The 10,474-nt window shown below is 47.1% G+C and overlaps 1 non-coding gene across 1 annotated transcript; it reads right to left on the bottom strand.

Annotated features, from left to right (window-relative positions):
- Positions 1-5,455: 5,455 nt before the first annotated feature.
- LOC114807518 lies at positions 5,456-5,593 on the bottom strand. Its single transcript, XR_003755578.1, has one exon. It is a non-coding gene; the product is annotated as a small nucleolar RNA SNORA7 (small nucleolar RNA).
- Positions 5,594-10,474: the final 4,881 nt, after the last annotated feature.

The raw sequence follows: 10,474 nt of genomic DNA, 5'->3' as shown, positions 1-10,474 counted from the left end.
TACACCCAAGATGGAGTGAGCTCAGTTTGCTGTTTGATGAAAGTCAAAGACGTTTCCATTATTATCCCCCAACTGGAGAAGGCCAAGAAGACGGCCCAAGGTCACCCAGAGAGCCAGGGGTCTAGAGCTCCAAGACTCTCGATTCCTCATCCATGATATCCACACATTTTTGCTGCTTCCTGAAGGTTCCTGATTTATCACTTCCTGATGCTTATCGGACCTGCATGCTTGAGGTTTTAGTGCACCTAGCATCCCCATTTCTGGAATTGGAGCCTGTGATAGATGCTGCAATAATAACCACTCTGATTAATAACAATAATAATACTAAGAATTATGGTATTTGTTAGGTACTTACTATGTGCAAAGCGCTGTTTTAATCACCAGGGTAGATAAAAGGTAATCAAGTTAGACACAGTCCCTCTTCCACAAGGGGCTCGCAGCCTAAGTAGGAGGGAGAACAGGTATTAAAATTCCTCTGCCACTTGTCTGCTGTGTGACTTTGGGCAAGTCACTTTACTTCTCTGGGCCTCAGTTACCTCATCTGTAAAATGGGGATTAAGACTGTGAGCCCCACTTGGGACAATCTGATTACCTTGTATCACCCCAGCGCTTAGAACAGTGCTTGGCACATAGTAAGCACTTAACAAATGCCATCATTATTATCATTTTACAGATAAGCAAGCTGAGTCATAGGGAAGTGAAGTGACTTGCCCAAGGTTGCACAGCAGGCAAGTGACAGAGCTGGGACTAAAACTCTGGTCCTCTGATTCCCAAGCCCATGCTCTTTCCCTTAGGTCACACAGCTCCAAAAATCTCTTGGAAGAAATTCTCTATTATTTTTAAGAATTTTACAGCCTACCAGAGAATGTCTTTTATTAGACTTGAAATTGGCAGCAATCAGGATTATCCTTAAACTAAATCCCAGAAAACTGAGGCACAGAGGAGCCAGGAACCATAATTGGCAATAACCCAATTAGCACTCATCATCTTCCATGCAGAGAAGCAGCATGGCTTAGTGGAAAGAGCGTGGGATTGGGAATCAGAAGACATGGGTTCTAATCCCAACTCTGCCACTCATCTGCTGTGTGACCTTGGGTAAGCCACTTAACTTCTCTGGGCCTCAGTTACCTCATCTGTAAAATTGGGACTGTGAGCCCCATGTGGGGCAACCTGATTACAGTCTCTTTCCCACATGGGGCTCACAGCCTAAATAGGAAGGAGAACAGGTAGTGAATCCCTATTTTAGAAGTGAGGGAACTGAGGCACCCAGAAGTTAAGTGACTTGTTCAAGGTCACCCCAGGAGGCAAGCGGCAGAGTCGGGATTAGAAATGAGGTTCCCTGACTTCCAGGCTCATGATCTCTCCAGTAGACCATGCTGCTATTCTGAGAGCTGGAAGTCTTCTCTAGAGGCCATCTTATCTATCCCCCTGCCTCCAAGTAGGTGAATATCCAGGGAGGAGAATGATGTGTCCAACTAGGACAGATGCCTGTCTGTTTTTATTCTGTAGAGATTTAGTCTTTAAATAGTCTGTTCCAGTGTTTTGTCAGCCTGGAAATTAAGAAGTTTTTCCATATGTCTAACTGAAATCTTTTCTGCTTTAATTTAAACCCATTTCCTCCTCTTCTGTCCTCAGAGGGTTTGGAGAATTTACAGATCGTTTTTAGAATAGTGCTTGACACAAAATAAAGCTAAACAAATTCAATAATAATAATACATTAAGTAACTATTAGTCTTCTCTTCTCCATATTACATAATCCCCAAACTCTTTAATCTTTCCCCCCGGACCTACTTTCTAACCCATGCTTGAGAATAAAGTCTTTCTACACTGGCAGAGAGGATTATTGTTTGGGAAAGAAAGGGTTAATGTTGAGATGGCCCTGATGGGGGCGGGGTGGGGGAGGAGGGACCATTTCTAAGGGAACGTACTCCCCCAACTAACAAAAGGATTGTATGTTCGGAGATGGCAATATTCCAAGACGATAATGAGATAGAACATCAACTGGAAATTGGCTAGAAGCCGGCAGCCAGAGGAGCGAAGTTGTCCATCCATTAGCTAACCTCGGCCCTTGCCCTAGCAACGAGACATGCGCAGTGGCAAAGGTGATGATTTGTAGGGATGAGAAGCTCATCATGCTGGCTCCAGCTAAATCAGTGCAGTGGATTATGTGGGCAGGGAAACAAGTGGCCAACATCACTCCACCCTCTGGGCAGGGGTCACAAAACAGTGGGAGACTAAATGTGAGCCTGAGAGCAGGACGGTGCTTTTTGCCCCCAGGCTCACTCGTTAAGGCCCTCTTGCTCCCCCCCCCCCCCCCCCCCCCCCCCGAGTGCACCAGGGTCCTACGTCTCTTTTGGTTTTGGGTCTTTTTTCAGAGGGGGGTGCTTTTCCGGGGAACAAGAGTCTGTGGGGACCCAGCCAATAAACTTAGGTTTATTGAAGGAGCGTTGGCTTAGTGGATAGAGCATGGACCTGGGAGTCAGAAGGACCTGGGTTCTAAACCCGGCTCTGCCACGTGTCTGTGGCGTGACCTAGGGCAACTCACTTAAATTCTCTGGGCCTCAGTTACCTCATCTGTAAAATGGGAAAAAAGTGTGAGCCCCATGTGGGACAACCTGATTACCCTGTATCTACATAAGATATCCTATATCTAAGTGCTTAGAACAGTGCTTAGCACATAGTAAGCGCTTAACAAATACCGTAATTATTATTATTATTTCACTTCACTGGGTCTCAGTTACCTCGTCTGTAAAATGGAGATTTAGAATGTGAGCCCCATATGTTTATTGTTGCATTCTACTTTTCCAAACGCTTAGTACAGTGCTCTGCACACAGTAAGCACTCCATAAATATGATTGAATGAATGAGTGTATGCAATATAACAGAGTTGGTAGACACATTTCCTGCCCATGAGGATCTTACAGTCTAGAGGAGTGACAGACATTGAAATAAATTATGGTTATGTAGTTAAGTGGTGTGGGGCAAAAACCCCTCGATCCCAAACTTGAACTCTTCCTCTGGATGTTCAGGTCAAGTTCCCTGCCTATGGGAATAGAGGAGGCAACGTAGGGGGTAATGGGAAAAGCAGGACAGTTTAGCTGAAACAGGAAAGATAAAAGGACCTCGGAGAATAATCACTTGTAGCCCTGGATTACAAGTATTCTCTCTGCAAAAGCAATACTGTTTTTTGACCTGCTGGAATCAAGGTGTCTTCTGCAGGAATCTCTGATTTGGGCTCATTTGAATCATTTGTCAAATTCCTCTCTTTCTGGGTGCTCTCCCTTCTCGAGTATCACACAGATACTGATTTGTGTTTAGCATTGAACTAATTGACTCAGCGACTCACCTTCCTTGGATGGGAAGTGATCATGGTGACATGCAGAAAATCCTCTCTGTCCCTGACGGAGGGCAACCCTTCCTTTAGCAAGGTTCACTAAGTGCCTTTGGGTACTGTAGATAACATTTTCTGGGTGGTGCTGTAAAAGCATTTGCTGTTTGCCTCTGTACACTTAATGTGAAGTCCTTAATGTCTTTCACAATCATTGCACTTGGGTGGGACTTTCACACTGAAAGTGTCAAAAAAACATTAAACAGCCCCCTCGGGATTAAGCGGACTGCTCCGAGACATGGTGTGGGACAGTAGCAAAGGCTGTAATCAGCCCCCACTCCTAATTCACCTTGTCAGCCTTTAGACCTGTCCTCTTGGGTCTACCACCCCCTTTGGGATATCACATTGTATCACTTGGACTTAATGCCCCCTTAATGGCACTCTGAATGTCTGGGGACTCTGTGCCTCCCAATTCCCATTTCTCTGCATCCCAAATGGCACCTTAGCCATTATGACAGTGGGCGGGTAGGCCTGGTGTGAGAACTCCTGAGGTCACTGGGGAGAGGGGTTGGATGGGTTGGGGGGGCTCAGGACCAGAAGGCTCGTTGTGGGCAGGGAATGTGCCCGTTATATTGTTGCACTGTACTCTCCCAAGGGCTTAGCACAGTGCTCTGCACACAGTAAGTGCTCAATAAATACAATTGACTGAGTACTGCAAGGAAGAAGGGAGACATGGCAGAGCTAGGATCTTACACCCTGTCAATCAATCAATCGATCATATTTGTTGAGCATTTACTGTGTGCAGAACACTGTAGTAAGCGCTTGGAAAAGAACAATACAACAGAATTAGCAGACACGTTCTGTGTCCCATGCTATATGCTTTGAACCTTGGCAACTGCTGTCCCTGCAAGACACCCTCTCTAGGATAAGCCCATCAGACCCTGCTTGGGCTTGGGGACCAGTTAACTTGGTCTTGCAAGCTCTGAGTTGGCTTCCAGGTTGCCTAAAAAACACCACCCTGAATTTTCTCTCCAGCCTTGCATTCCAAGAGCCTGTAATCCTTTAATGGGTCCTATCTCACTTGTCCTCCAATTGGCCCGTGGGGGAAGCACGGAGCAGAGATTCTTCTTCCCATTTGCCAGGTGCCAGGCAAAGCACAGAATGAAGAACTGATTTGTTCAACTGTCCACGTTTTAATCTGCAGCTGAATCAGGATTAGAGCACAGGTCTTGCAGGCCTCAGGGCTTTGTCTTTGAATTAGTACCTCTTTGGGTTACAGTGTGTTGAGAAGCGAGAGATCCTTGGTGAGAAGGGGCAGGGGATAGGACAGTGGGTCTCAGAGAGGTAGGAAGACCCATGGGTCTCCACCTCCCACATGACCATTTGGATGCCTCAGTTACCTCATCTGTAAAATGGGGATTAAGACTGTGAGTCCCATGTGGGACAGGGACTATATCCAACATGATTTACTTTTATCTACCCCAGTGCTTAGTACAGTGCCTGGCACATAGTAAATGCTTAACAAATACACCAATTATTATCTATTGTACTCTCCCAAGTGCTTAACACAGTGCTCCACACACAGTAAGCACTTAGTAAATACCATTAATTGAGCTGATGGCCTAGCCTGTGGTCTCTGATGCAATGCAGGACTCCTAGCTTCTTTCTCCAGTTCTGCCCTTCACTGAGTTGTGACCTCAGCCCTGACCCTCAGTCTCTCAGTCTGACCTCCTCTCCCTGTCCCTTCCTTCTCCACCCAAGTCAAGTGGCCACCCCATCAATCAATAAATTATCATGCGCTTACTGTGTGCAGAGCACTGTACTGAACACTTGGGAGAGTACAATACAACAGAGTTGGTAGACATGTACCCTACCTACAACGAGCTTACAGTTTAGAGTAGGTCTTGTCTTATGCCGTCGAGTCATTTCTGACCCATAGTGACGCCATGGACACATCTCTCCCAGAATGCCCCACCTCCACCTGCAATTGCTCTGGCAGTGGGTCCATAGAGTTTTCTTGATAAAAATACAGAAGTGGTTTACCATTACCTCCTTCCATGCAGTCAACTTGAGTCTCCACCCTTGACTCTCTCCCATGCTGCTGCTGCCCAGCACAGATGAGTTTTGACTTGTAGCAGATTGCCTTCCACTCGCTAGCCACTGCCCAAGCTAGGAATGGAATGGGTAGGCCTCTGCTTGTCTCTCCCTCCCATAGTCGGGACTGATAGAGTACTGGAAACTCTCCAAGTGCGATCCTGAAAGGGGCCTAAAGGAGGAGACAGACATTAATACAAATCATTTATAGGAATGACCTGGAGACTGGAAATGAAGAACCCCTTCAATCCCAGGTATTGCCAGGTGGTGGGAGGGGAGGAGGGGGACGGTGGCCTGGCAATGAACTTTCATTCCTGAGGGTGAAAGGCAGAGGCTTGTTATTCTGAAAGTATGAAAAGGCTGACCCCACCCTCTATTGGAAGTAGTGTTGTCTACCCTGCCATTTGTCAGGGTCTCTGAATACCCAGGTATGTATCAGGACTGGTTCCTGTTGACCCACTCGGGAACCCCGCCCTTTCTCTGAATCCCTTCAGACATTTGTCACTAGAATCTCAAGCAACACAGGCAAAAAGAGGTACTTATGCAGTAAAAGGAGGGGTAAACCCCAGTTTCTCCCATCCCTTCCAGCTGGTTTTAGCAAAGCCCACCCCCATTGGACATTCCCGGGCCAGAAAGTCACTCATCATATTAGACCTCAGGGTCAGCAGTGAGTGTTTTGAAATGCTATTTAAGTGCTTACTATGTTCTAAGCACTGGGAGAGACCCATATTAATCAGGTTGGATAGAGTCCCTGTCCCACATGGGGCTCAAAGTCTAAGCAGGAGGGAGAATAGGTATTGAATCCCCATTTTGCAGTCGAAGATCTTGAAGTTATCCTGATGATGTTGTCTTGTTTTTGTTCTGTTTTGCTTTGCTGTCTGTCTCACCCATTTAGACAGTGAGCCCGTCATTGGGCAAGGACTGTCTCTATCTGTTGCCGAATTGTACATTCCAAGTGCTTAGTACAGTGCTCTGCACATAGTAAGAGCTCAATAAATGCTATTGAATGAATGAATGAAGCACAGAGAAGTTGAGTGACTTGACTAAGGTCACCTAGGCAAATAGTGGTGCCAGGATTGGGGGGTGGGGTGGGGGGAAAGTCCTCCGTCTCCCAGGCCCATGCTTTCTCCATTAGGCCACGTTGCTTCTCATCTGCAGACTTCCCATCTGCAGTGAGTCTATCCACAGACTCATGGTTTCAGGATTGGAAGCAGCGTGGCTTAGTGGAAAGAGTCCAGACCAGGGAGTTAGAGGATCTGGGTTTTAAACCCAGCTCTGCCACTTTCCTGCTGTGTGACTTTGGCCAAGTCACTTAACTTCTCTGTGCCTCAGTTTTCTCAACTGCAAAATGAGGATTCAATACCTCTTCTTCCTCCTACTTAGACCGTGAGCCCCAGGTGGGACAGGGACTGTGTTCAAACTGATTAACTTGTATCTATCCTATTGCTTAGAATAGTACTTGACCTATAGTAAGCACTTAGATATTATTATTATTGTTGTTGTTCCCCAAATCAAAGGCCAAGTTGTTTGACAGAAATCTCACCTTCATTCCTGGGGCTTTCAACAAAACCTTTATTCACAACAGGCAGGGGTGCTCAGAGAAAACCACAAACAGGAAGCAACCATATTTGAGAATTCCTCTTAAACATTTCAGAGTGCCCATCCTGATATGGAAGGAGAACCCAAACTTTCTTCTTCCCAGTGCTAGATCTACGAGGCCAAGGTGAACCTCAGTTGGGGGGGGTAAGGAAGAGCAAAGGGAGCAAGTCAGGGCAATGTAGAGGGAGCGGGAGATGAGGAAAAGCGGGGCATAGTCTGGGAAGGCCTCTTGGAGATGTGCCTTCAATAAAGCTTTGAAGTGGGGGAGAGTAATTGTAGGATTTGAGGAGGGAGGCCATTCCAGGCCGGAGTCAGGACATGAGCTAGGGGTCAGAGGCGAGACAGATGAGATAGGGGCACAGTGAGAAGGTTAGCACTAGAGGAGCGAAGAATGTGGGCTGGGTTGTAGGAGAGAAGTGAGGTGAGGTAGGAGGGGGCAAGGTGATGGAGTGCTTTAAAGCCAATTCATTCAATCATATTTATTGAGCACTTACTGTGTGCAAAGCACTATACTAAGTACTTGGGAGAGAACAGTATAACAACAGACACATTCCTGTCCACAACGAGCTCACAGTCTAGAGGGGGAGACAGACATTAATATAAATAAGTGAATAAATTCATAAATTAAAGATATTTACATATAGGTGATGTGGAGATCATACCTGATGCTTTCAATTTTCTCAGTTAAGTAGGTGGCCAGGTCATAATGTGAAAGAGATGGGGGAGGCGGGGGGAAGAGGGTTTGAGGATGGAGTTAGATGTCCTAATGTTGCAGTGAGATGTCTGCAACACTTGGTGAGGACTATGGGAATGAGTGTCAGTAAGGATGGAGAAATAATTTTGCTGGGCAGAGTTAAAGCACACAATGATGAACTTGAGGTGGACAAGGTCGGTTCTGATATCTGGATTTCCCCCAGTAGCGCTCTGCAGCTTGTGCACAGGAACAAAGGAAGGTGGAGGTGATCCAGGGCTGTGGGTTAGTGATAGAAGATTGACGAAGGGATAGGGGAGTGAGTCAGTTGAGTACAGTAGAGACATTGTTGTTGAGGGCGTCAGTTTGGTTATCAAGGGAAGGAAGTTTGGGCATGGAGGCTAAATGAGGTATGATGTCTTGAGATATATCGGAGGTCTCTATGGGAGAAAAGGACAGATTTGCCAGGGGTAGGTGTGTTTGTGGGAGAGAAGTTTGGTGAAGAGGTTGTGTTCAGATAGAGGGATTTCAGAGACTTTATAGTGACTGGAGGTGATGAGATTGATTGTGTGTCCAAGTTGGTGAGTGGGTGAGCTGGGTGGGAGCAAGAGGTCAGTGGAGTTGAGGAGCGAAAGAGAGTGGGCAGCGTCATCAGATACATCTATGTGAACACTGAGATCCCCAAGGACCAATGTAAAGATGGGGAAAGAGAGAAGGAATGTGAGAAAGGATCAAAATGATTCAAAAAGTTGGAGGTGGGGCTTGGGGGAGGACGGTAGATGACCGTGATTAGTATCTGGAGTGGGAAGTAGAGGTGGATGATATAGGCTTCAAAGTAAGGGAAAGAGAGGGGTGGGGGAGGTGGAATGGTGCAAAAGCGACATTGGGGCATGAGAAGGAAGTCAACACCTCCTCCGTTCTTATTGAGTTTGGGGGTGTGGGAGAAGATGAGGCCCCCTCTGGAGAGTGCAGCAGGGGAGATCTTGTCATTTGTAGCCAGCCAATTTTCAGTGATGGCAAAGTGGAGCAGTGATTGGATCAGGAACAGGTCAAGGGTGAAGGGAAGCTTCCCCATGATGGAGTGGGGGTTCCACAGGCCACACTTGGCTGAAGCTGTGGAGGGGGTAGCAGGGGAGGGGACATCAGGAGGGGTGGGGTGAGCTTGGATGGTAGTGAGCTAATGGGGGCCTGCACAGGGGGAGGGTGATGAACGGCGGTGCTGGAACAGAATGATAGAGATGGGGATGGGGAGTGAGCTGGGGAGGGGAAGGAGAAGGGTGCTGGGAAGGGAGGATAGGGATGGGCTGATTGGAGGGTGGGGATTAAGGGATCACGTTGAGGTCAGATAATTTTAAGGGTTGTTGTTGAGGTTATCAACAGCAATAACTGCTTCATCTGATGGTTTCCTGAGTAAATCATTGAACTGTGTACAGGTCATGGGGTCCTTGAGAGTGAAGAGGTGAGTGTTTTAGAAATGATAATAATTGTGGTATTTGTTAAGCACTTACTATGTGCCAGGTACTGTACTAAGCACTGGAGTAGATATAAGTTTATCATGTCGGACACAGTCCCTGTCCCACATGGGGCTCACATTCTCAGTCCCCATTTTACAGATAAGGTAACTGAGGCCCAGAGAAGTGAAGTGACTTGCCCAAGGTCACATAGCAGACAAGTGGCACAGTCAGCATTAGTACACGCTCCGCTCCTCTGCCGCCCACCTCCTCACCGTCCCTCGGTCTCGCCTATCCCGCCGTCGACCCCTGGGCCACGTCCTCCCGCGGTCCTGGAACGCCCTCCCTCCTCACCTCCGCCAAACTGATTCTCTTTCCCTCTTCAAAACCCTACTTAAAACTCACCTCCTCCAAGAGGCCTTCCCAGACTGAGCTCCTCTTCTCCCTCTACTCCCTCTGCCACCCCCCCCTTTACCTCTCCGCAGCTAAACCCTCTTTTTCCCCTTTTCCCTCTGCTCCTCCACCTCTCCCTTCCCATCCCCACAGCACTGTACTCGTCTGCTCAACTGTATATATTTTCATTACCCTATTTATTTTGTTAATGAATTGTACATCGCCTTGATTCTATTTAGTTGCCATTGTTTTTACGAGATGTTCTTCCCCTTGACTCTATTTATTGCCATTGTTCTTGTCTGTCCGTCTCCCCCGATTAGACTGTAAGCCCGTCAAATGGCAGGGACTGTCTCTATCTGTTGCTGACTTGTTCATCCCAAGCGCTTAGTACAGTGCTCTGCACATAGTAAGCGCTCAATAAATACTATTGAATGAATGAATGAATGAATACACATAATCTTCTGACTCCCAAGACCCTGCTCTATCCACTACACCATGCTGCTGCTGCTTAGGAGTAAACCTGAGACTGGGTTCATGTAAGGGCAGACAGCTGTTGATATGTAAAAATCCTGGTCCTTGTCACCTGGGTGTCAGACAATCACACCTAATAATAATAATGGTACTTATCAAGTGCTTACTATGTGCCCAGCACTGTTCTAAGCACTGGGGTGGATATAAATTAATCAGGGTTGGACACAATCTCTGTCCCACATGGGACTTACACTCTTAATTCCCATTTTACAGATATATAACCGAGGCTCAGAGAAGTGAAGTGACTTGCCCAAGGTCACACAGCAGACAAGTGGTGGAGCTGGGATTAGAACCCAGATCCTTCTGACTTCCAGGCCCATGCTCTGGCTGCTCGGAGGAGAGATCTCAGTGTCCTTGGGCAGGTCTCAGTCTCGGGTGACGATCGAT

Source organism: Ornithorhynchus anatinus, chromosome X2 (assembly GCF_004115215.2).
Source record: "Ornithorhynchus anatinus isolate Pmale09 chromosome X2, mOrnAna1.pri.v4, whole genome shotgun sequence".
Classification (NCBI taxonomy): domain Eukaryota; kingdom Metazoa; phylum Chordata; class Mammalia; order Monotremata; family Ornithorhynchidae; genus Ornithorhynchus; species Ornithorhynchus anatinus.
This window is presented reverse-complemented; position numbering and strand designations above follow the sequence as displayed.